The 24,947-nt window shown below is 41.6% G+C and overlaps 1 protein-coding gene across 2 annotated transcripts in view; it reads left to right on the plus strand.

Moving 5' to 3' along the window:
- Positions 1–231: 231 nt before the first annotated feature.
- The window catches only part of ERG (ETS transcription factor ERG), a 118,624-nt gene continuing 93,908 nt past the window's right edge, over positions 232–24,947 (plus strand). The window contains exon 1 of one of the 2 annotated variants that reach the window (XM_061627670.1): positions 232–335. The gene's annotated coding sequence lies outside the window, so the exon portion shown is untranslated. Of the gene's footprint in view, positions 336–772; positions 812–24,947 lie in introns of those variants that run through there. The other variant, XM_061627671.1, reaches the window with a different exon arrangement.

The following is a 24,947-nucleotide window of genomic DNA, read 5'->3' on the forward strand; positions in this document are numbered from 1 at the left end:
TGAGAAACCCTTGCTCAAATTTACTACCTCAGATGCTAAGGATAGCACAGACCTTATTTATATTTCACAAGACTGGAAAACTGTGCTCTAAGCAAGGCACTTACCAAAAACCAAGCTGCCGGCTGCTGTGGCCTTGAGGATACTCCCACTTTGGGTGAAAGAACAGAGTGCTAATTAATGAGCCTAGCTTGCTCCGACGGCCTTTAGAGCTGTGAGTTTTCCAGTAGCTTATCAACAGCTCTCTGCAACCAGGCTTTTGGAAAAAGAAAGAAAGAAAACCTCCTGGCTCGTATTTGAATTTTTATTATTATAACACTATAACAACCAAATATTAGGTAATCAATAACAAATAATCACTCACATGGTTCTGACTAGGAAAGCCTAGAAAGCTCTAGATGTTAGCTCACTACTTAAAAGTATACCCACCTGGAGTAACAGACGGAGAAGGAAGAGGTCCCAGGGGGATCTTTGCTCCCCACATTCTGAAGAAAATGTCATCGAAAATCAGCAAAACCAGTTAAAAATTACTCATTTTTTCCCTGCCATTTCGCACAAGCAGACTGTGAATTTGTTTACGCAAGCCACACCTTTCCCCTGTGACTGGTCATTTACATTATTTTACAATGATGCATATTAATAATTAGTCTATTTTCTCTCCAAGATAAAATAAGTTATGGATGATCACATTGAAAACAATCTGTTTTTCTTCATACAGCAACTTGTCTAGTGTATGCTTTTGGTTTTTTTATGTTGTCGTTTCTGCTTTTCATGTCTATTCAGCTCTATTGAGTTCAATGGAACTAGCTCCAAGGTAAGTGTATATTATATTGCAGCCTAAATATTTTATTCAGTGCTGCTTGCTGTCATAATTTTAGTCTATTATATCCCTATTTTTGTAAGCTACATTAAATTTGTCAAATCTTGGGGGATACTGACCGTTAATTCTGAATATTTATGGAAATAAGAAACATGGAAAAGAATCAGTGGATTATGGAAAAATATAGTTATGTAATCAAATTTATCATGATTGAAATGTTTGCCATTTATATTTATTTTGGTTCTATGAATTGATGGGATTTTTAGTGATTTTTAGTGAAATTTCACAAATCTCTCTCTCTCTCAATTAAAAAATAGCTATACCAAACCCCTTGTTTTTATTTTTTATTTTTTTAAAGAAGCTGGAAAGAACATATTCTTTGTTTCATAACTCAGGATTTCTGAGCAAACCCAAAAATCATTGCCAACAGCCAGATGGAGAACAGTGCTAATGATGTGTTCAAAGGGCAACATATTACTTTAATCTTCTCCCTGAATTTGATATGAGTTCATTTATAGATTTTAATGATTTCTATTAAATATCCAGCAGCAGAGAGATGTATTCTGAAAGTTTGTTGTCTTTTTAAGCAGCATGGCTTATTAACGGTTGAAATCCATTGCAGCATCTGTAAGAAATGGCTAAACTTCCTGTTTTTCTGTCCTTATCTTCCTAGATGGTCTTAAAAAAAAAGTTCTGAATTTATCCCTGCTTAGTTGCATCAGCTAGTTATGGCTGGATTGATTTTATGAGGTGGAGAAGGAAACTTTCTTTGTTAGCTTCTTAGATTGTACATTTTTGTATGTGCTTTTGCTCTTTTACGTTTTCCTACCCAGTGAAGCAGTTAGTACGCTTGCCCAATGTTGCAACTAATTTAATACCACAATCCTTCTTGGAATACATTGCTAACTGAGACAAGACAAAAGATACATTGGGTGTATGTACATGTAAATAAAACGTCAAATAAAAGGAAGGCAACAGAAGCACATGCATCATTAAGGCTACGGTCCTAATTCCATCCCCTGATGTTGATGGCTGGAAAATGTTAAGATGAAGTGTAGGCCCTTTTCTGCTGCTCTTTGCTAGCAGAGAAGAACATTGCTAATGGTGGGGGCTCTGCTGCTGTGGAGGCCCAACGTTTACTTGAGGGAAGGATAGACTGCAGAAGCTAGTGTAGGACCCCAAAATGGGACATTCTGGGGATGGGGCAGAACTGAGCTGAGCTGGCCAAGGATCTACTAGTCTGTCTTCTAGAGAGAGGCCCAATTTGGGTCCTAGGAGCTGGCGTATGATGTGGTGGCTCAGCCACTCCAGTTGTTCCTAGGATAGTTTAGGATTGCATTGCCTATCCTCCAAGTCTAATTATTAACAGGAGTGTTAAGAATGCAAGACAAATGTTAACAATTGTTTATTGGGACCCTAATTTATATTGCAAAGAATACATGGACAGAATTGTCAAAATACACACTTTCCCCTAATATATGCATTTTTGTAATTGTTTGGTCAACGAACTGCATTGTAAGATTTGAATAAGTCCAAATTTGGAAGGATGACTGTGTTTCAGTTCTTGTATTGTTTCAGAAAGTGCAAATTTGATAGATTTGGTTTGAAATGAAAACTGAACCAAAGTTTTTGCCCATCCCTAGTACACAGATTTATATGGTTAGATGACCTAAGCCTTACCTCTTTCAGGAGTTGACTGGTTGGCTTGACCTAAGAATGATTCCAGTTATATTTGAGACCTAATCTGAATGCAGTATTTCTCTTCCATTGAAAAATGTAGAGAGCAATGTTTTGTCTTCAAAGAGCCACCAATATTTTTCTCACATGTCCCTTGCAGACCACCCTTCTTACATAAACATACATAGTTTATTTAACATAAGAACATAAGAAGAGCCTGCTGGATCAGGCCAATGGCCCATCTAGTCCAGCATCCTGTTCTCACAGTGGCCAACCAGGTGCCTGGGGGAAGCCCGCAAGCAGGACCCGAGTGCAAGAACACTCTCCCCTCCTGAGGCTTCCGGCAACTGGTTTTCAGAAGCATGCTGCCTCTGACTAGGGTGGCAGAGCACAGCCATCATGGCTAGTAGCCATTGATAGCCCTGTCCTCCATGAATTTGTCTAATCTTCTTTTAAAGCCATCCAAGCTGGTGGCCATTACTGCATCTTGTGGGAGCAAATTCCATAGTTTAACTATGCGCTGAGTAAAGAAGTACTTCCTTTTGTCTGTCCTGAATCTTCCAACATTCAGCTTCTTTGAATGTCCACGAGTTCTAGTATTATGCGAGAGGGAGAAAAACTTTTCCCTATCCACTTTCTCAATGCCATGCATAATTTTATACACTTCTTTCATGTCTCCTCTGACCCGCCTTTTCTCTAAACTAAAAAGCCTCAAATGCTGCAACCTTTCCTCATAAGGGAGTCGCTCCATCCCCTTGATCATTCTGGTTGCCCTCTTCTGAACCTTTTCCAACTCTATAATATCCTTTTTGAGATGAGGCGACCAGAACTGTGCACAGTATTCCAAATGCAGCCGCACCATAGATTTATACAACGGCATGATGATATCGGCTGTTTTATTTTCAATACCTTTCCTAATTATCGCTAGCATGGAATTTGCCTTTTTCACAGCTGCCGGAACTGATCACAGATACAAAGTTATAAAACACAATATCTATTGGGGAACAGCTGCAGCACTAGGGGGACTGGAGAAGACCTGCCCTGGGAGTGAGTATCTGAGCATCTGGGTGCTTGCTGCTCACTCCTCTGGGTTGCTGTCTCGAGAGAGCTGAAGTCCCAGGTAAGTGCTGCAAGGACTGGGACTCCCTGCCTGACCCTTGCTCTAGAGAGAGGCTGCAGTTAATCTTGTAGACTCTTGCATCAGCTCCTGGCTGTGTTAGGAGGCATAAAAGCCCAGCTGCCCTGGGGTGGCGGCCCCTTAGGGAGTCCCAAGGGCAAGGATGCTACCCTCTTCTATTCCTTTTTTTTCTAACCAATCTACAGGAGATTGGTAGTGGGGAGAGTGTATAGCTCATGTGTAGTTCCTGGACAGGGTAGGAGGCTGTGCAGTGAACTGAATGATAGGGGAAAGTCACCAGATGCCTTCAGAGTGAGAGTCTGTAACTGGCAGAAGGCTGGCCCTCCCTGGGTGTGACAATGGGGGAGTAGATGTGCCCTGCGTGAAAAATATTGAGTGGGTCTGACTGTTCCCAGTTCTCACAGAGGCCTACTGGGATAATTGACTCAGGTAGGTTTTGTTGGTGGGCTATTTTTGGGTCCATATCAGTTGTTTAGGAGGAGTCTTAGTAAGGAGGGACATGGGTGATGCCACCCCAATTTCACTGATCACGGGTAGAGGGAAGTATAGCTATGGGGAGGTGGCGAATTACCATAGAAGATGAGGGCAAGGCTATCTACGCCTTGTTCTTTGCTGCCACTTCTCTCATGGATGGGTTCCTTGTTGCTCATCTGCTGTGCCCACTGGCGTGTGTGTATTGTTGTTTAACGCCAGATCGGTACACAATAAGACCACACTCATCCATGATTTGATCGTGGATGAAGGTGCCAATTTAGTGTGCATTACAGAGACCTGGATGGGTGAGCTGGGAGGAGTTGATCTGACCCAGCTTTGCCCACCTGGATACTCAGTGCAACACTAGCACAGGCTGCAGGGATGGGGGGAGTTGCTGTGGTCTACAGAACTTCCATCTATGTCACCAGGAAACTACTCTGTCTTGGAGCTGGCTGTGAGGGCCTGTACCCGTTGTCGGGCCAAGGAGACAGTGAACTAGGGTTGCTGCTGGTGTACCGTCCAACCTGCCCCCTGGCAGCTTCTCTGACTGAGCTGGTGGAGGCCATCTTGGCTATGGTACTGGAGGAGCCCAGAACAATAGTCATGGGTGATTTCAATGTCCACACTGAGGCTGCCTGTAGTGTTCCGGCTCGGAACTTTGTGGCCTCCATGACGACCATGGGTCTATTTCAAGTTGTCACCGGCCCAACACATAAAGCAGGGCACACTCCCAACTTGGTTTTTGCTCCAGATGGAGGAAGGGGTGGTCTGGAGGGGTGGTGGTGGATGTCATCTCGTTGTCATGGTCAGACCACTTCCTGGTGAAGTTTAAACTTACGGCTCCGATCCTTCCCTGCAGGGGTGATGGACAGATTAAGATGGTCCGCCCCCAGAGACAAATGGAATCCACTGGATTGCTGAATCTCCTGGGGGAGTTCCCAGTAGATAAAGCTGGTGACCTTGTTGAAGCCCTTGTCATGCTGTGGAACAGTGAAGTGCATCGGGCTCTTGATATGGTTGGCCCCGAGCGCCCTCTCTGGCATTGTGGAGCCTGGTTTGCACCTTGGTACACCAGTGAGCTAAGGGCAATGAAGTAGGCTGGACAACGGCTACAGCACAAGTGGCAAATGATGTGCTGTGAGGCTGATCAGGAATGAGTAAAACATAACTTCCTACTGTGTGGTAGTGAGGGCGGTGAAGAAGACCCACTTCTCTGCCTCCATCACATCCTCAAGTAGCCATCCAGTGGAGTTTTTCCATATTGTCAGGGTCTGTTGACATCAGAGCCGCCCCTAGGCACTGGGAAGCGGGGAAGTTGCCGCCGGCCCCACGCTTTGGGGGTCTCTGCACGTGCCTTGCTTGGCGATCTGCATATATCATAACCACAATGTAAACAGATTTCATGACTGAGTCAAAGAGATCATAGTTGCCAGCCGGCTGAGCTTGTCAAGCAGCTGCGCACCACTAGCTGACAGGCTGTCTTCCCCCCCTCCTGCATATAATACCTGCAACCCCCACCTCATCTCTTCCCAAAGCCAAGGAAAAGATAATGCCTGGCTCCTCTTGGCTTCAGTGGCTCTCTCAGGCTTAAGCAGAGCGAGTTTGGATTGCTAGAGGGGACACCCCCTCCTCCTTCTCCAAGCATGCCAAAGGAGAAGGTCGGAGGGTGGAGTGGGAACTTCCTGACCTGCCTATTGTGGGAAAGCAGGCTTTGCATGTCTGCTCTCCCCCCTCGCCCCTCCCTTCATCAGGGGTGGTTTGGGAGACTCCCCTGGAGTTCAGAGGAGCACTGGATGGAAAAGGGAGGAGGCCCGCCAACAGCTCCAGATCAGAGGCAGAGCACATGTTGTCCATTGCAGGTGACTCAATCCCTGCCATGCCCAGTTTGGAAAAAGGATCCCAAAATGCAGGAGTTAGAAAAGGGGGGGAACCCCTCCCCTCCTCCAGATTATAGGAGGGTGGCCCAGGTGCAAAAGAGGGCAGGGCTCACTGCCTTTCATAGTTGTGCATCATGAAACAGCAGAGTTGGAAGGGACCTAGAAGGCCATCAAGTCCAACCCCCTGCTCAATGCAGGAATCCAAATTAAAGCATCTCCGACAGGTGGCTGTCCTGCTGCGGCATATTTTATATATTTTATAAAAAATACTATATATTTTATAATAAATATATATACATAGAGAGAAAGAATGTGTGGGGGCCCCAACTATACTTTTGCCCCGGGCCCTGCACATGCTAAGGGTGGGCCTGGTTGACATCAACTCCAGGAGATGGAGTTTTAGATCCTTCTGAGGCCCACTGTGAATTGTTTGCAAGGCACTTTGAGGGTAAAGTTGCTTGTCTCCATAGCAGTCTTGATGCCCCATCCACATTTACTGTAGTCCCCAATGAGGTGTCCAGTGCAACATTTGCTGCAACTTCTTGGGAATGGTTTCAGTTGATGCAGCCTGACGACGTAGACAAGGTGCTTGTGATGATGCGGCCAGCAACATGTCCTCTTGGCCCTTGCCTTTCTTGGCTTATTAAAGCTTGCTGAGGGGGGTTGACCGAGTGGATTCAGGGTGTGGTCAACATTGTGGGAGGGAGTCATTCCAGCTGCCTTAAAAGAGGCAATTATCTGACCCCTCCTGAAAACTGCCACCTTGGACCCATTGGTTTGCGACAATTACCAACCGGTCGCAAATACCTCCTTTTTAGGGAAGGTGATTGAGAGGGTTGTGGCGCAGCAATTGCAAGTACTCTTGGATGAAAGAGATTATCTTGACCCATTCCAGTCTATGTTCAGGCCTGGTTATGGGACTGAATCGGTCTTGGTCGCCCTGATGGATGACTTTTATTGGGAGAAGGATGGGGGAGTGAAATCCTATTACTCTTACTTGATCTCTCAGTGGCTTTTAATACCATTGGCCATGGTATCCTCCTGGGCTGACTTGGTGAGATGGGTATCGGAGGCACTGTTTTACAGTGGTTCCAATTCTATCTCCAAGGTCATTTTCAGATAATAGCATTGGGTGATTGTCTTTTGGCCCCCTGGCAGTTGTGCTGTGGGGTGCCGCAGGGTACCATCTTGTCCTCCATGCTGTTTAACATCTATATGAAGCCCTTGGGAGCAGTCATCAGGAGATTTGGGGCAAAGTGTCAGCAGTACGCTGACCATATACAGCTCTATTTCTCTGCAACATATGCATTGGGAGAGGCCATGCAAGCCCTGGACTGCTGCCTTGACTCGGTGCAGGACTGGATGAGGTCTGAATCCTAGCAAGACAGAGGCCCTGTGGGCTGGTGGTTCCCGAGTTCATATAATTGGTCAGTTGCCTGCTTTGGATGGGGTCGTACTCCCTCTGAAGGGGCAGGTCCATAGTCTGGGGGTACTCCTGGATCCATCTTTATTGCTGGAGGCCCAGGTGACTTCAGTGGCTAGGAGTGCCTTTTACCAGCTTTGGCTGGTATGACGGCTGTGGCCGTTTCTGGACTGGGATAGCCTGACCACTGTTGTCCACGCACTAGTAACTTCCAGGCTGGATTACTGTAATGCTCTCTATGTGGGGCTGCCCTTGAGGTTGGTCTGGAAGCTGCAGCTGGTGCAAAATGCTTCAATGCGACTGCTCACTGGACAAGGTATTGCCAATATGTCACCCCACTGCTGAAAGAATTGCACTGGCTGTCCATTAGCTACAGGGCCAAGTTCAAGGTTCTAGTTTTTGTGTACAAAGCCCTATGCAGCTTGGGACCAGGATACCTGAAAGACTGTCTTATCTCTTATATATCCAATCAGTCACTGTGCTCTGCAGGTGAGGGCCTCCTGCAGATACCATCTTATCAGGAGGTCCGTTCTGCACAACATAAGAAATGGACATTTAGTGTGGTGGCCCCTACCCTGTGGAATTCCCTCCCCTTAAATATTAGACAGGTGCCATTTCTGTTATCTTTTCTGTGCTTATTGAAGACCTTCCTATTTGAACAAGCTTTTTAAGTTGAGACCTTATCCCAGTCTGTGTCTGCGTTGGAACTGCTTTTTAATATGTTTTTAAACCTTTTATTTTTTTAAAAAATAGATGTTTTGAAAATATTTTTAAAAAATGTTTTTAAAGATGTTTTGTTTTAATGAATTTTAAAGTCTGTTTTTATGATGTTTTAAAGTGTTGTTAGTGTTTTTGTTTGCCGCTCTGGGCTCCTACTGGGAGGATAGGCTGGATATAAATCAAATAATCAAATAAATATATATCCTGTGACTCATGTTTAGAGATGGGCAATGTCTCCTGTACTCTCCTTGGTTTAGCTTGAAAATTATTTTCTCCAGCAAAAAGGAGCAGCCTACAAAATGTGAAAAGCATGTCTGCCAGCAAAGGGCTTGTCCATATGAAAGCAGTATCTTGCTGTAAATACACTCCTTTTACCTTCGAATTTGGTTAGAGTGGTCCACACAGTAGGCTCAATTCAAGCTGCAAAGCTGGTGTTTTCCAGCCATACTAGTGGGCATTGCATTGTGTTGGGATTCTGATATTCCCATTCCCTACATCTCCAAACAAACTGGATACGAGTGATTGTGCATTCTGGAGCAGTGAGAAAAAAGAGCAGAGCAGCCAGACTCTCTAGTGTTTATTTTCCAGATATCTGGAAATCTGCACATCCTTAAAACTGATATTCCAAATGTTGAAATGTTTAATGTGGCTTGCTTGTGCTAGTGTGTGTGCGCGCAATTCTGAGGGATCATATATTGCTATGCTCCTCCAGGCTTGAAATAGTTATGAACACAGCTAGAAAATAAATGAAAACATGGAGGAAGTAGTGTACATGGAAACAGGGGTAGCAAAAAGTGGCGATTGATCCACCCACCCCCAAACACTAAAACAAATTGTCTGTAACCCCAAATGAAACAGTTTGGAGCCTGATTTCCCCCAGTTAATTGGATTATTCCCTTATCAGGTAAACCCAAATTAACAGGGGGAAAGTGTCAAGATTGGTGGTTGTTTGAGGGTAATGTTATGTGGACTATGCAAATTAAATGGGAACTCAGGAATCCGTAAACACAGTGAACTCTTGTGTGGACAAGCCCAAAATCAGTAAGAGCTGCCATAACAGATTCTTTCCCACCCTCCTCTCTAAATCCAAATTGACCAACTGACATTGTTCAGAGGCAGGAAACAGGCATATATAACTTGTATTCCCATCAGACTTTGGGTTGGAGCCCTAAAATCACATGATACTACAGGTTACTAGGCCTAAAGCATTGTAAGATTGCAAGGCCTAACCGAGCAAGAGAGAGTCAGTTCCTTAAGCACTGATAAACTCATCCTTTACAGGCAAATGCTATGGAAGAACAGGGAGCCCTTGTTGCTGCTTCATCTAGTGATAGCAGGATTGATAATTGTTATAGGTTTGTGCCATTTTCATGCTCAGTGATATTAATTTGCCTTATAATCCTAATTCTTGGCCATTTAAAACAAGTTCATAAAAGTGATGCATGAAACGTATGGCCAACCTTGCGCAGTATTTGCTCACTTATGGCAATAACCAGGGACATTGGTTAGTTGTAATTGCAGGTATCCATCACTTGGGTAGAACAGAGACACTTAACAATGTCTTCACCAGACATTTTGAATAAATGCTACAATATATCAAAGGCTGGTCACATTCTGAGAAGAAAGCAGGAAACACGTGCAGTCTTACAAAAAAAAGCAAGGGACACAGACAGGCAGAAATGCAGACAGAGAGAGGTGTCTGTGAGAGGTGCTTCTCGGCAGTGGGATAAAGGGGGACTAAATAGAGATTTGTCCCCCTTTTGTGGCAGTAAGGTGCAGGAAGGGAAGTAGGTAAGGACAGCTAGGGGCCCCTTTAGGCCCCTTTGGAGGTGATTGGTGGTTCCGCAGGCCTGTCTTGTCAGAGCTTTATGGCCCAAGGGCAGGATATGGGCTGCTTCTGGGGCCAACTTACCTCATCCACCCGGAGTTGTATGGCCCCAGGGGGTGGTGACGTGGGAAGGCCCCCCTGCTCACCTACAGGGTGTGACTGGGGTAAGGGGTAAGCAGATGGGCTTGCCCTTGCCCCAGCAGGGGCTGGTCGCCCGAGAGCTCTATGGCAAGCTGCTTGCTTATAGACAGTTCCCACACCTAGGTTTTCCCTCTGCAGGTCACTTTAAAGGGGTTTTGTTATAGTTTTAATAAAGTGGCCCTTTGTTCAACCCAAACTGCTGTGTCTGTGTCTGATTTCGCCCTCGGCCACAAATGCAGACAGAGACAATATGTCTGTCCTTAGGACCAGTGAAGTAGCAGCCGCATTCTCTTCTACATGTCCATTGATTGGTGTGTATTGTGTTAACCAGATGTTGGGATAGATTCTATACTTCGAACTACTGTATGAAGCCAAAATCTTTCTAACAAAATCAAAGTCCAATGCTGAAATTAAGGTCATCATGCTAGATCTTTTAAAAACTCTTCTCAGTGAAACAATTGTGATTTTTTTTCTTATTTTCACAGTGGATATTTATTTCTTTATTATCAATAACAGTCTCTACTTTGGCTGCTTCCAAAGAAAACAAAACTGGTTACTTTACCTTAAACTCTTTAAGTTTACAATAAAATGCTTCAAGATAAGCAATACCAAGCATTTCTGCAACACATATTTTAAATTAATCAGATTTAGTAGACTGATAAATAAGCTTAACCTGATGCAAAAGGAACCAGAAATTGAAAGGTATACAGTAGATCTGTATTGGATTTCCAATTACAAAAGTTATGTCACTTAGGTATCATGGCTATTCATGAAAAAATATGTTTGAAGTGATGATTAAAATAAGTCAACATTAGATAGTAATGTGATACTATCTAAAAATTGATGTGAGATGATGGGAAAATATTTATTTATTTATGTAATTGTAAAAATATTTGTATGTCACTCTTGTTAAAAACATCAAAGTGGTTTATGTGATGTTCCTATATATTAGTGTATATATGGTAAGTGCTGGTTGTTTAGAGTATACATGGTAAGTAGTGAAAGAGGAGGGGGAGTGAATGGGCAATAGAATGCTTGATGATTGGCTGAATGTTTAAAATGGCTGACAGTATAAATGAAAGGATGACAGGATTGGCTGGGGTTTCACAGACCAGAAGGGAGGGTAAGGTGCCTAGCAGGGGGATCTGTTGAGATCTGTGCTAGAGCGGATAGGTAAACCATAAGAGAGTGCGGTCCAGACTGGTGGAGTCCCTGGTGGTGCCTAGAGACAGGCAGTAACCACGAGCAGGTAGGAACCTGACAGGGAGAGCCAGGGAAGGACGCATCACAGTTTACAACATGTTAAAAACAATAACCACCATAATAAAATTTAAAAAAACATCAAAAACACAGTAAAAACAAAGGTCAACTGTTGCAAAAAGATAAACTTTTCATAGTTCTAATATATCTGTGGTTTGAAACCAATAGTCTTTTATTAGCAAAAACACTGTGTGTTGTATGCATGTAAATACAAGTGTTTCAAATGGTTCCCCCCTCCCTCACTGCCCAATTCCTGGGCTCCTACTGGGAGGAAAGGTGGGATATAAATCTAAATGAAGAAAGAAAGAAAGATTTCTGAGCACAATATTCTAAGATCTTTGCAACGGTAGGATGAACTAAAGAACTAATTACATAGCTGCAATCATCCCTACTTTGTGTAAGAGTCCTCCACTGCTACTGAACCTCCCAATTCAGAATTTGTAACATCCATACTTTTTGTAAGAGTCCTCCACTGCTACTGAACTTCCCAAATCAACACTGGTAACATACTTTTGTGGACAAATATTCCCCTGCCCATATACGATATTCCCCTGCCCATATACGATATCTGGTATCCATAGGACAGTTAAGATACCACATTTCATTAGGACCCCTATAGTGCACTTTACTTCAAAGAGTTGATACACTGGATTGGAAACACATGCACTGGCTATTCAGTGGCTTAACTGCCAAAAATTTAAACAAAACCCAAACTTGCTCAAATTTAGCTAGAAAAACCTGTGATGTAAATTTGGTATAGTAGTATTTTCAAAAGATCTTCCGTGGCGCAGAGTGGTAAGTGGCGATAACGCAGCCAAAGCTCTGCTCACAGCCGGAGTTCGATTCCAACGGAAGGAGGAAGTCAAATCTCTGGTAAAAGGGGTCGAGGTCCACTCAGCCTTCCATCCGTGGATATTTTAAAGCACCAATTTTTCATAATTTCAAAAAACAGCAATATTTAAAATGAAATATTAATATTGATATTTTGAGGGAAATATTTTTAAATATCCACTTCAGCCATGGAAAACTGTAGAAAACGCCCCGATCCACAAGAACAAAATATGTGAATAAATAGGAAATCTGGTTTCAAATTTGAATTTTGCAAAATGTGAGCACATCCCTACCATATCCTATAAACTCAGATTGGGCATAAACATTTATGTTAAATGACCATTAACCTGAAGGGGAACATACACGTGTTTGACACAAGTTGATATACTGTTTCATAATTTTGTTTAGAAGAAACAGCTAATAAGCTCCCAAACTGTGTTCTAATTTCTCTCAAGTTCAAAAGACTGTTGAGGGATTCAATAGTATAATTTTTAAAAGAAGAATGTTGCTATTTCTCCCCTTTAAAAGGCTGTCAAACTGAATCTTGAAACAGCTTTTTCACTACAGGGAAGTTTAAAGAAGCAATTTAGGATTCTGTGGCTGTAGCTTTTGAGCAAGGGAAAAAGACCCTCAGATGTGCACATGGAATGTACACACATGCCCATCTGGAACACAACTACTGAAATTATGCATTTTCAGCCTTGTCTATGAATGATTTAATCTAAAAGTCAACCTATCTTGTAGCTGATTTTTCCTTCTAAAGGAATCTAAATTTGGATTTTGTCTCAATAACATCACAGTTAAGAGATTTTTTTTTTTGCTTGTGTACTATGTCAAATTGAAACTCAAGTCAGATAAGATGAAGGGGTGAGTGTCTGATTTGTAAAGTGCTGTTCAGCTTTTTTTCCCCAAATAGAGCTGCGCTACTGCAAAATAATTAGGTTTGCCGCTTGGGGCTGCTGTTAGATTTGGCCTTATCTTTGAAGGCCCAAGAGGTTTCCACAGCATGAAGTACCTTTCAGCAGTTAAGACTGGTATGCCTGTGCTACCTGCAACCCATCTTAGGCAGAGAGAGCCTGGACAGAGTAATCAATTCTCTGTTAATGTATTGTCTGGATTGCTGTAACATGCTGCTTATGGGGCAGCTTTTCAAGACTATTTAGAAGGATGAGTTGCTACAAAATACAGCAGCAAAGTTTGGACCAGTTTATTATTTATTTATTTATTTATTAAATATATATCACACCCTTCCTCCCAGAAGGAGCCCAGAGTGGCAAACAAAACACTAAAAATAGACTTTAAAATATATTACAAAAAAAATCTTTAAAAACATATTAAAACAAAACATCTTTAAAAAAATGCTTTAAAAACATATTAAAAAGCAGTTCCAACACCGACGCAGACTGGGATTAGGTCTCTACTTAAAAGGCTCGTTGAAAGAGCTCTTGGGCTGAAGAGCAACCTATTAAATTCTCACAATAAGTGATTTTTTGAGCTTTTAAATTAATGCCAGTCTGAGCTATAGGAAATCAGGGGAAATTGAAGAGAAGAATAAATTCCCTAATGGGAGATACGAAATACAAGCATTGTTAGCAGGGGTGCTCAAATATACAAGCATCACTGCTTGAATAATTGTTAGCAGAATCAAGTTAGGCACAGACTACCTTAAGCAGATCTCCTACCTTAATTCTGTTTGAAAATGGCTGGTACAGGGCAGAAAGCAATCTACTGCTGACCCTCAGGCTAAGAGTGTCTTCAATAATGGGTTGATTTTTTTTTTTTGCCCCACACCAGCCATTTTCGGAAGTGCCACATCAAATCAGTGGAGAGGGAGACACAAGTTTCCACTGACTTCACTAGACAGTTAAAAGATGTGGTACTTCCAAAAATGACTGATGTGGGAAAGGCATAATTTGTTTTGCAAACATTCTTTTTTAGTACATTAATTTCAGTGGGTCTACTCTGAGTAATTGAATACAACCCATTGGGTGGTATTCAGTTGGTGTCCCTCCACTGATGGAAAGAATATGTCGGGGACGGAGGCAATTCCCCCTCTTCCCTGCATTCCCCACCACCCACAATCTGCTTTCCATTGTTAGTTGATCCTCTGGATTTTGGGAAGCACAGGGAACTGCAGCACGGAGGATTAATTGCTGAAAATTGCCTCCCTCCCTGTTCCACTGAAGGATGCCTTCTGTTAGTGAATAGACACCAATAGGACCCCACCCATATAGAACTAAACTACAGCACGTCCATCTCTTTTTCCTGGTAGTGTGATGTAGCATCAGTGTACTGAGCTATTATTGTTTGATGGTGAGGAAATCGACGATGCAACAGTGCCAATATATAGTGACACTATATCAATATCCTGATAATGTAATCAGGAAAAATGGAAATGGACTGCCTTCAAGTTGATTTCGACTTATGATGACCCTATGAATAGGGTTTTCATGGTAAGTGATACTGAGAGGTGATTTTGCTATTGCCTTCCTCTGAGGCAGTGACTGGCCCAAGGTCACCCAGCGAGCTTCATGGGTGTGTGGGGATTCGAACCCTGGTCTCCCAGTTCATAGTCCAACACTCTAACCACTACACCACACTGGCTCTCTTATAATCAGGAAGAGGTGGGTAAAGAAACATGCAGCTGCAGCAGCTCCTTGTTTCTTGGGACATCTAGTACTGCTTGTAAACCAGCCATTTGGTCAGGGCACCAATGTCCATAGAGCTGCCCCCTAGCACTTTTTCTTCCTTATTTATTTCAGCGGAGGTACTTAATTCACTTATGTATTTCTTGGTACACGTAGATTAGCTCCCTTCAGTGAAATGAATTCAGAACTTTAATGCAATAAATCCATGCACACATACATGGATCTCTGAATCAAGGCGGCAAGTTGTCACAAAGCAGAGTGGAATTACTGCCATCTTGGGTGCCTATTTGGCTGAGTGGTGGAATATGACTTTTAAAAATACATACATAAACATATGTAAACATTCTCTGAAACAAAGAGCTATGGGCACATATATTTTTGAACCACTATTTATTTATTTATTTATTATTTGATTTATATCCCGCCCTTCCTCCCAGAACTAGCATTGACTGCTAGTTCTTGACCTGTCAGGTTTCATGTTCAGCTTGTTTCATCTTCTGTATACAAATGCTTTGTAATTAGTAATACATTTCTTAAATCGGTTTAAATTCAAGAACTTTGGCTTAACTGTATTGTAGATCAAGCCATATAATAGTTAATGTTAGTGCCTTTGGCTTTAGAAACAGAGGGAAATTGTTCTGTAGCCAAAAGTGTGACTGACTTGGCTGAGCAAAGAGTTTATTTATTATTTTTAGACAGCATGTGGTTATAGTTTAAGATCATAATTTAGATGAGAGGCAAAATCCTTTTAGAAAATACAAGAATAGTTGCATGGTCAGTATAGCTAATAAGTATAGCACATGAGACCATCACCTTGCTGAAGCTAAGCAAGTCTGGGTCTGGTTAGTGTTTGGATGGGAGACCACCTGGGAACTGACTGAAAAAGAGGGTGGGGTATAAATGTAATAAAATAAAAATAATTTTTAAGCATTTTGTTGCAAAGATGTAAACTCTGTGTTGTATGGCGAAGAAAATTCTGCATACAAAGGAGAAAAACCTCTTGAAATTGTTTTCAGAAATATCTAACTGCAGTCCATACATGAAAGGGCTTTGTTTTAGCATTTATAGAACACCAAAACAGAGCACCAAGTCATTGCTTATCAGTTTGATTGTATCTAATGTGATGATGTTAGGTTGCTGCCAGTAGGGTAGTGGCAAATTCAGAATGCAGGGTCCCTCTATGATGGTCACACTATGCCCCCTTTTCCACTTTCCCTTGTCTCCCTTGCTCTTCATAGCGTCTCTGAGTTTATTCTCCACTACAACCGATATCCCTAGGAGGAAATCAGCATGAAAGGGGAGGCTGTTTGTTAGCTACTGAGAAGTGTCTGCTTAACCTTTCACTCTGGCTCCACTCAGCACAAAAGGACAAGGACTCTTTCAGTGACTAACATGCTCCCCTTTAATAATGATTGGCTCATACATGGGGACCTGGCTGGACCCTGCTCCCAAAAAAGTAAGAGGTCTGTGATCCCCCGTGACCCTGGATGACTACACCCTGGTTGCTGATGATGACTAAGGACTTGCTCTTTGAATTATTATGATGCTTAACCTAAACAAAAAGGAAATGGAGAACTACTTTGACAATAAAAAGCATTTCTGATAATGTGTGATATTACCTTGGATCTGCCCCCTTAATTATGCCATGAATCAAATATAAGAATCTAGTTAAATTCATATATTTTAGGAGAGTTGTATTTATAGCAAGATATTTTAAATGAATTGCAAGTTAAATTGAATTAATGCATTAAAGCTAGAATTGGCAATCTTGTATTAAAATTAACCTACAATGGAAAATTCAGAAGATAACAATTCTAGATCACATTTTTATTAATATCCATTATGTCTTATTTTCAGTAGCATGTTTAAATACTTTTATAAGAAAATATCTTAGCTTCTGCAAGTAACTGTTTATTTATTTATTTAAAATATTTCTATCCTGCCCTTCTACCCTGTAATAGGGCACTCAGGGCGGCTTACAAAAATAAAATCAAACACATACGTAATAAAATTGTAAACAATAAAATCACAAAACATTAAAATACATAAAATACTATATATATATGCACACACACACATATATACATATATCTAGGGATTGGTACTAAAGGGACTACAAAGGTAAAATTTAACTAAAAGGCATAAAATCAGTGTCAGGCTCCACCTCCAGTCCCTCCCAAAGGCTCTCCGGAACAAGATAGTTTTCAGAAGTCTCCGGAAAACCAACAGGGAGGGAGCAGAGCAGACTTCTTGGGGTAGGGTGTTCCAAAGCTTGGGGGCCACAGCTGAAAAAGCTCTCTCCCACATAATGTGATGCCAGTTCCATCAAGTTTCAAAAACAATTCAAAAGGAATCTTGGCAAGTGTTAAAACTGCAAAATAGTGCAAATATTAATGTCGTTCCCTTCATTACTTTTACTGTTTTGACACAGAATGATCATCTGAAGCAACATTAGAATTGTGTCACAAATTTAAAGATCATAGAGATTCTCTGTCATTTTGATGACCTTCCAAAACTGAATTAATATAAACATTATTAAGCCTGTACTAATAATGATATAATTTGTCCTGTAAACAGCTTGAGAACCCCTACTGAAGTCTGGCAATGTTGTAGAATTTATAAACAAGCTTCCCCTCCCTTCCATGTACATTACAAAATTATCTACATCATTTGATCCATATATTTTTAAAACGTTTGGAAAGCCCATGAAGTGGCTTACAATAAAGAGATGCTTACTGTGGACAAGAGCCACCTAACTACAGTGACCTTGCTGTTAATGAAAAGGTTTGTGCTAAATTCATTGGTGATTAGCCACTGGTCCCTTGCAGTGTTTATATATTTAGGGAGAAGGAAATTAACTACTTGATGAAGATGGATTGGTTGAGGACACCACTTTGAGCAAGAGACAACAGTTTTAGTGCATGGAAGACGTTTTCCATGGCCACAATCCCAACAACAGCGAAGCTCAAATGAGTTATGAATTGTTTGTTGACTTGTGCAAACATACCACTTTGGTAGCCATCAAAGGTGCTAAAATGGTCCTTCTTTCCAACATAAAGGATGGAGGAATCTCCAGCGGGGCATATAGCTCTTACATAGATATTGTGAGGTTAAGTCTTCTTTTGAAAGATGGGCTGAAAGAAACAACCAGAAACCCATTAGAAATGAGAGCAACAGAAAAAAAAGTTAGGGAGAACAAGCTGGAAAGTTAACTAAGGAGGAATCCTCTTGTACTAAAACAAAATAAAGTATGCGTCGTTAACATGCAACAGTTTCCAACATTGCTTCCTAATACAAGAAACATAACAGATATCAGGATAAGGGCAGATGTCACCATCTTCTGAGAATTTGAGGATTACTTTGAATATAAGTGTTTATTGTGACTGAGTCTTCCTCTGGCTGCAGTGTGATATCATGAGCCCAATATCCCTAACTTCAGGGCTCTTGACCTAAAGTTTTACTTCTTCTTTTCATAGTGCATTAGACTGTGTTTACTTTGGTGCCAAGAATCAATCTCTTTTCCCTTTTAATGAAAAATTATTAATATGTTTATAAACTGTGCAGGTTGGGTTCTAAATAAAATTATTATTTAATAATGGTATTCTGCAAATAACAATTATTTATTAATCAATAACAGTATTTTGAAAAAAATATCAAAATACTGAAGTGGTTTTGGATTAGACTTTATTGGAAACAGCTATCAGTCTCTGTAAATAACTGTATGATGAGTTTTGTCTTTTTAAACCAAAATAGTTCTAAAATTCATATTTAATATTTCTAATTTTTGATGTCCAACCTTTCTAACACGCAAATGATATAATTCGTGGTTGACTGATGGAGGGAATTTCTTGAAGGTGGAAGTCATCCGTAGTACTGACATGTTGAAATTTAATGTTCTAAATATTGGCATCTTTTTCAGAAACTGAAATATGCAGAGTGGTGTTCTACAACTCATTTGTCAAAAAGCAGTCTTTGCACTTTTGAGATAATTTCCACAGAATCATATTTCAATTACATCCTCAGAGACAATGAAACATGGGATATAGCCTTAGGTGAAGTTAAAATAGTTTTTCTTGCTACCCTAGGTTCAATAAATGCCTTAGGTTCAGTGATGGAAGAAAGATCAGATATAAATGAAGAAAATAAATAATAAATGAGGGTTTTCCCCCAAGTTTTTCTCTCAGTCCTCTCCCTGCTTCTTCCCTACCGACACCACTTCCTGTAATAGCAAAATAAGATGGTGAATGCTGACACGATTGCAGTCAAAAAGTTACCACTGGAAATCAAAAGGGAGGTATTGGCATACTTGGGGGGGAGGGGGGATCCCCACCCCTAGGTCTGCAGAAATACAAAAAGGGGAGAATTCCAAGGGGGCAAAAATAGCCCACTAAGAACTGAGCGTGCTCAGCAGCCCTAGAATGCTGACTTCCATTTTTCTTTTCCAACTGATAAAGTGGCAGAGCAGAATACTCTGCTTGAGTTCCTTTTAGCTTACAGTATTCTGGAGGAGGGTGCGGTTAGCTGACAGGAACCCTGAACAGGAGCAGTCCTGAAAGGAGATGAGGATACGCTGCAGCATTTTGTTGCAGGTCCCATTTGTACTTATTTGTAATATGTTGTTTTCATCCTTTAACCTATGTTTGCCAATCTGCAGAAGTCTAACATGTTTCAGATAATGTCCACAAATACTAACTGCCAGTATAGCTGCTTGATATTCTTGCAAACCATTCAGCCTTCAAAGCTGGTAAACATGCCTTTTGTCATGATGCACATTCTTTCACTTTGCATATTTTTTAATGAGGCGGTGCAATGCAGCTCATTGAAATCAAAAACACATGATATGCCCTAGGCAGAAGAAAGGCAATAACTGCACAGATTTTTGAAGTGCACTTGTCATACTACAGGCTACCATTATAACAGAAAAACAACAAGAATTCTAATATAGCTCTCTGCCCAAATATATTAATTTAAATTGAATGGATTTTATGATATTATAGCTGTTAGGCACAATGTCCTGCTTTGAAGCATCTTCAAAATCCCTTTTTGGAAGGCTCCCTTAAAATATTTTTTGTACACCAAATGATGGTATGTATATTTGGAAACTTACCACCTCCACTCTCCCAGGAAATAACTTTTGATCATTTAAGTGACCTTTCTTGAAATTACAGCCACAAGTGACTGTAATGCAAAGTAACTACTTAGGGTCTCATACTGAAAATCCTGAATTTTATTTATACTGTAAGAAATGAAGTAGCTAAGTTTTCAGACAACACTTAATTATTCAGGATGGTCAAAATCCAAGTGGACTGCGAATACCTTTCCAAACTGGATGAATGTGCAACAAAATGGCAAATACATTTCAATGAAAATCAGTGTAAAGTGAAGCACATGCGGCAAAATATACTAATTTTACAATCTACACTGATGGGATCTGAACTGCTGGTGACTCTCCATGGTGGCTAAGGGGGGCCTGGTAAATTATATCATCAACAAATTGTTCAGCATATGTGAAAAAGGCAAATTCCGTGCTAGGTATGAAAATAAGACTTCCAGTATCATAATGCCTTTATAGAAATCCATAGTATGGATGCAGCGGTGTTACTCTGGTTGTTTCATTTCACCTATAATATTAGAAAATGTATAGAAAAGTGCAACCAAAATTACAGAGGTTGGAGCAGCCTCCCTACAAGAAAGGGCTAAGGGACTGGGGTTTGTAGTTTAGAAAAAAGATGGGGGGGGAGAAATGATAGAGTTTTATGAAATAATGAATGGTGTGGGCAAAGTGGATGGGTAGACATTTTCTTCATAACATTAAAACTCAGGGTCTCCTAATGAAATTGATGGGCAGTAGAATCAGAATGAAACAGGGAAACACTTTTTGATGCAATAGCTAATTAGCATGGAATTTGCTGCCATAAGATGAGGGTATGGCCACTAGTTTAGATAGCTTGAAAGGAGAATTAAACAAATTTGTGAAGGTTAGGCCTATCAAATATCATTAGCTGTTAATAGCTAAGTGGAATCTCTTGTTGGAGGGCAATGGCTTTTGTCTTTGAGCCATGCTTGTCAGCCATGATTGGACGTAGGATAGTGGACTAGCTAGATCTTTAGTCTAAACCAGTTTCTTATGCTCTTAACTAGAAAATCATGGAATTAACACAAATTATTTGTTATTGAGCATCTGGTGTCTTGCTCCCACTTCATCTCAGGTGTGCCATGGCATACCTTAACCTGCATCACTTTCCATGTCTGTGTCTTCATTAGTTCTGTTGCTCTTTCTTTGTAGGGCCATTTTGTGATTTGACTTTCCTTTAGAGGTGGACCTTGAACCGTTCCCAGAAATGATACTCAGTGTGGCAATGCTTTACATGTAGAAGGCTCCAGGTTCATTCAATGCTATCTCCAATTGAACCAGGGTGAGGAACCTGTGGTCCTCCAGATGTTATTGGAATCCAACTCCCATCAACTCCAGCCAGCATGACCAATGGTCAAGAAAGATGGGACTTGTAGTCCAGAAACTTAAAGGGCCACATATTCTCTTCCCCTGTGTTAAAAGGACCAGGTGATGGAACACCATTACCTGAAACCCTGGAGAGCTGATGCCAGTCAGAGTAGATAATGTTGGACTAGATGAATTAGTGGTGTAATTCAATATTAGGCAGTTCTCTATGTTTAAGATATACAGTATGTACTGAAGTAGATGGGCAGTGATGTGAGTCAGTATATCACAGCTTCATATGCTTATACATATGAATTCCCCTATACACAATCTTTTCATTGCCCTGATATTGACTCTCTTATCTTGAAATGGAAATGGGCTGCCTTCAAGTCGATTCCAACTTATGGCAACCCTATGAATAGGGTTTTCATGGTAAGCGGTATTCAGAGGGAGTTTACCATTGCCTCCCTCTGAGGCTGAGAGGCAGTGACTAGCCCAAGGTCACCCAGTAAGCTTCATGGCTGTGTGGGGATTTGAATCCTGGTCTCCCAGGTCATAGTCCAACACCTTAACCACTACACCATACTGGCTTTCGTCTCTTATCTTATGTCTGTCCTAAGACTGAAATGGCGTTCCATGAACATCATATGAGCTCAGTTTTTTATTCCGAGTTCACAGACTTCCCTTCTGAAGATAGACCTGTGTATGGCCTCAGTGCTAAGCACTTTCTTGACAGACACATTGAAATCCCATTTTTTATCAATCCATTTGTCTTGCAAGATGAACCAGAAGCTCTTTGCACTAAATATTAAAAAGTTAGAGTGTGGGCTTCTTCATTAGCATTCTGACATCAGAGACAGCTGTCATAAAAATGTTTTAGTTGCATATTTCCTTAAATTTAAATGTGTTATGCAAAGCTAAGTGTAATCAAATCTGCAGATTTAATTAACATGATCTACATGTTTATTTTGTCTTGAGTTTCCCTGTCCCCCATGCTGCATTACTGATCACTAGACCTGTTAGATTGGAGGCTTGGGAAAGTATGCTTTCCTCAAAGTTATGTGAATCTGCTGTTCTAAGTATTGTTGGAGGATATTCAAGCTTGTGTTGGATCTGGGTGTTTTCCAACACAATGTTCTTGTTTATAAGGTCTGCTTGACTTTTATAAAGCAGCAGCTTCTTTTTTCTATTATTGAAGCCTTAAGCTGTAGCTCTCCGTGGGCCATGTCCCAAGCAATTTTGAGGGCTTCCAGCAGCCACTGATTTGAGTGAGATCAGTGGAAAGTGTACAGCACTACAGGATGTAGTTCAAGGTCTTCCTGTTCTAGAAAAGAAGTTTAGCAACATCACAGCACTTGCTATACCTTTTCAAAACTCAGGAACCACAAAACCCAACCTCTTGGCAATTGATTAGAACCATTTAGCAAATTTTAATGCAATTATGTGGGTTAAATCAAATACTAAATGTTTTTCTCTCCTAGAGAGACTTGGATAGCAGGCAAACTTTGCTTTGGCTAGTTTGATTACATTTCTAATATTGTAAGAAATATGTTTGCTTAATAAAATACCGGCTTTAACCTAGCCTGCAAAAATATAGCTCTTAAAATCTGCTTCTGAGCTGTAGCCCTGACATGGTGTGCACACTGAAGAGAATAAAGATTCCAGCAGCAGCAAGACACTGCTTCTCTGCTGCGCCCTGTTATCATGACTTCTGCTGTGGTGCTGCTGCTGCTTTGTACCTCCCCATCTGGGTAGCCTCAGAGTTCTTGCACTGGCACAACAGTGCTGTTTTTAAAGAAAGGACGCTGTAAGGGGTTCTGCCAAAACTGCCTAACAAAGAGTGATGGTCCAGCTGCACAACAATGCAACATCCTCCTTATGCTTCTGCAGCTGAAAGGACCTGTTAGAAAGAACTGGGCTCCAAGAGAAATGCATTATTATAATTGCATTATTTATTATTTGCATAACACAAGAATCAGCAAAAATGACGGGTCCTACTTCTGTGTTGTAACTCTGCAAGAGGAAGTTCTCATTCCACACCCATGTGATGCTCACCACATAGTTAGTTAGTTAATTAATTAATTAATTAATTAAATGTATTAGTTGCTTTTTTTTCACAAAAGTGAACCCAAAATGGCTTACAATCAATAAAAAGTTTAAAACAAATATAAAAAGCTAAAACAATAAAAAGTAAAAAACACAATGCGTAAATATAGAAGATGGTGGAACAGCCTACCCCCTAAAAGAGACTACAACATCAAAAGCTCTCCAAAAACTCACCAAAAGTAAGAGCCAAATGCCTGGGAGAGGAGAAATGTTTTTGCTTGGTACTTAAAGATAGATAATAATGGAGCCAGATGTGTCTCTCTGGGGAGAGCGTTCCATACGCAGGGGACCACCACTGAGGACTATTCTTGTGTCCCCACCCTCCACACTTTGGGCCACACAAAGAAGGGCCTGAGATGCCAAATCCCGGTTGGTTCATATGGGGAGAGGCAGTCCTTGGGGTCCTGATCTGTATAAGGCTTTATAGGTCAAAACCAGCACTTTCAACTGAGCCTGCAAGCTATTTGGTAGCTAGTGCAGTTGTGCCAGAATTGGTGTTATGTGGTCAGACTGTCTTACCCTGGTGAGCAATCTGGCTGCTGCATTCTGCACCAGCTGCAGTTTTTAAACTGTCTTCAAAGGCAGCCTCACATATAATTCATTGCCACGTATAGAGGTTACCAGAGCATAGACCACAGAAGTCAGACTATCCTTGTTCCAAAAGGGCGATAACTGAGCCATCAGCCAAAGCTGATGTAAGACACTTCTCACCACCAAGGCCACTTGCGCCTCAAGTGACAGTAATGGATCCAGAAATACCCCAAGCTATGCACCTGCTTCTTAAGAGGGAGTCAAACTCCATCAACAGGAAGGTGAGAGAAACCCAGCAGAACCTACACCTTGCTGCAGTGGCCTCCTGCAAAACTCCATCTGCAGGCTTCCTTGGGTGTCAACTGCTACTCCCTGCAAGGCCTGGGTGCCAGCTGAAGCCAGTTGGGGCTAACAAGTGAGAAGACAACTGCTAGAGGGTGGGGAAGAGAGCTCCCCTTCATAAGAGCCATCTTTAGCCAAGGCTCCCCCCCCCGGGTCAGGCTTCTTTTAACATGTGCCAGGGTAGGAGTAGTTGGGGGCCTGCCATTGAGGTAATATTGGGCAGGGGACGTAATAGTGGTGAGAGGCAGACTGGCCGTTACAGGGGAAGCGATATAAGACATCTTTGTGCTTGCATCCCTTCTGGTCCCCCTTCCAACCCTTGGGACACTGGTAGCTATGCTGGGAACTCCATGGATGTTACTGTCCTGCTGATGAATGCAAGGTCAGTGACTAATAAAACCAGTTTAATTCAGGACTTAATCCTGGATGAATGCGCTGACCTTGCTTGTATTACCGAAACCTGGCTAAATGAGCAAGGCGGAGTAGGTCTCTCCTAGCTCTGCCCACCAGGTTTTGTAGCACTCCAGCAGCCTAGATCCAGGGGACAGGGAGGTAGGGTCACAATTGTCTGCAGGGAATCTATCTCCCCTGTCAGGTACCCTGTCCCTAATACCTCCAGGTTTGAGTGTGTGTGCCTGGCGTTGGGTCAGGGAGACAGAGTGGGGATTCTGTTGGTGTACCAGCCACCCCGCTGC

This window comes from Rhineura floridana, chromosome 5 (assembly GCF_030035675.1).
Source record: "Rhineura floridana isolate rRhiFlo1 chromosome 5, rRhiFlo1.hap2, whole genome shotgun sequence".
Lineage (NCBI taxonomy): Eukaryota > Metazoa > Chordata > Lepidosauria > Squamata > Rhineuridae > Rhineura > Rhineura floridana.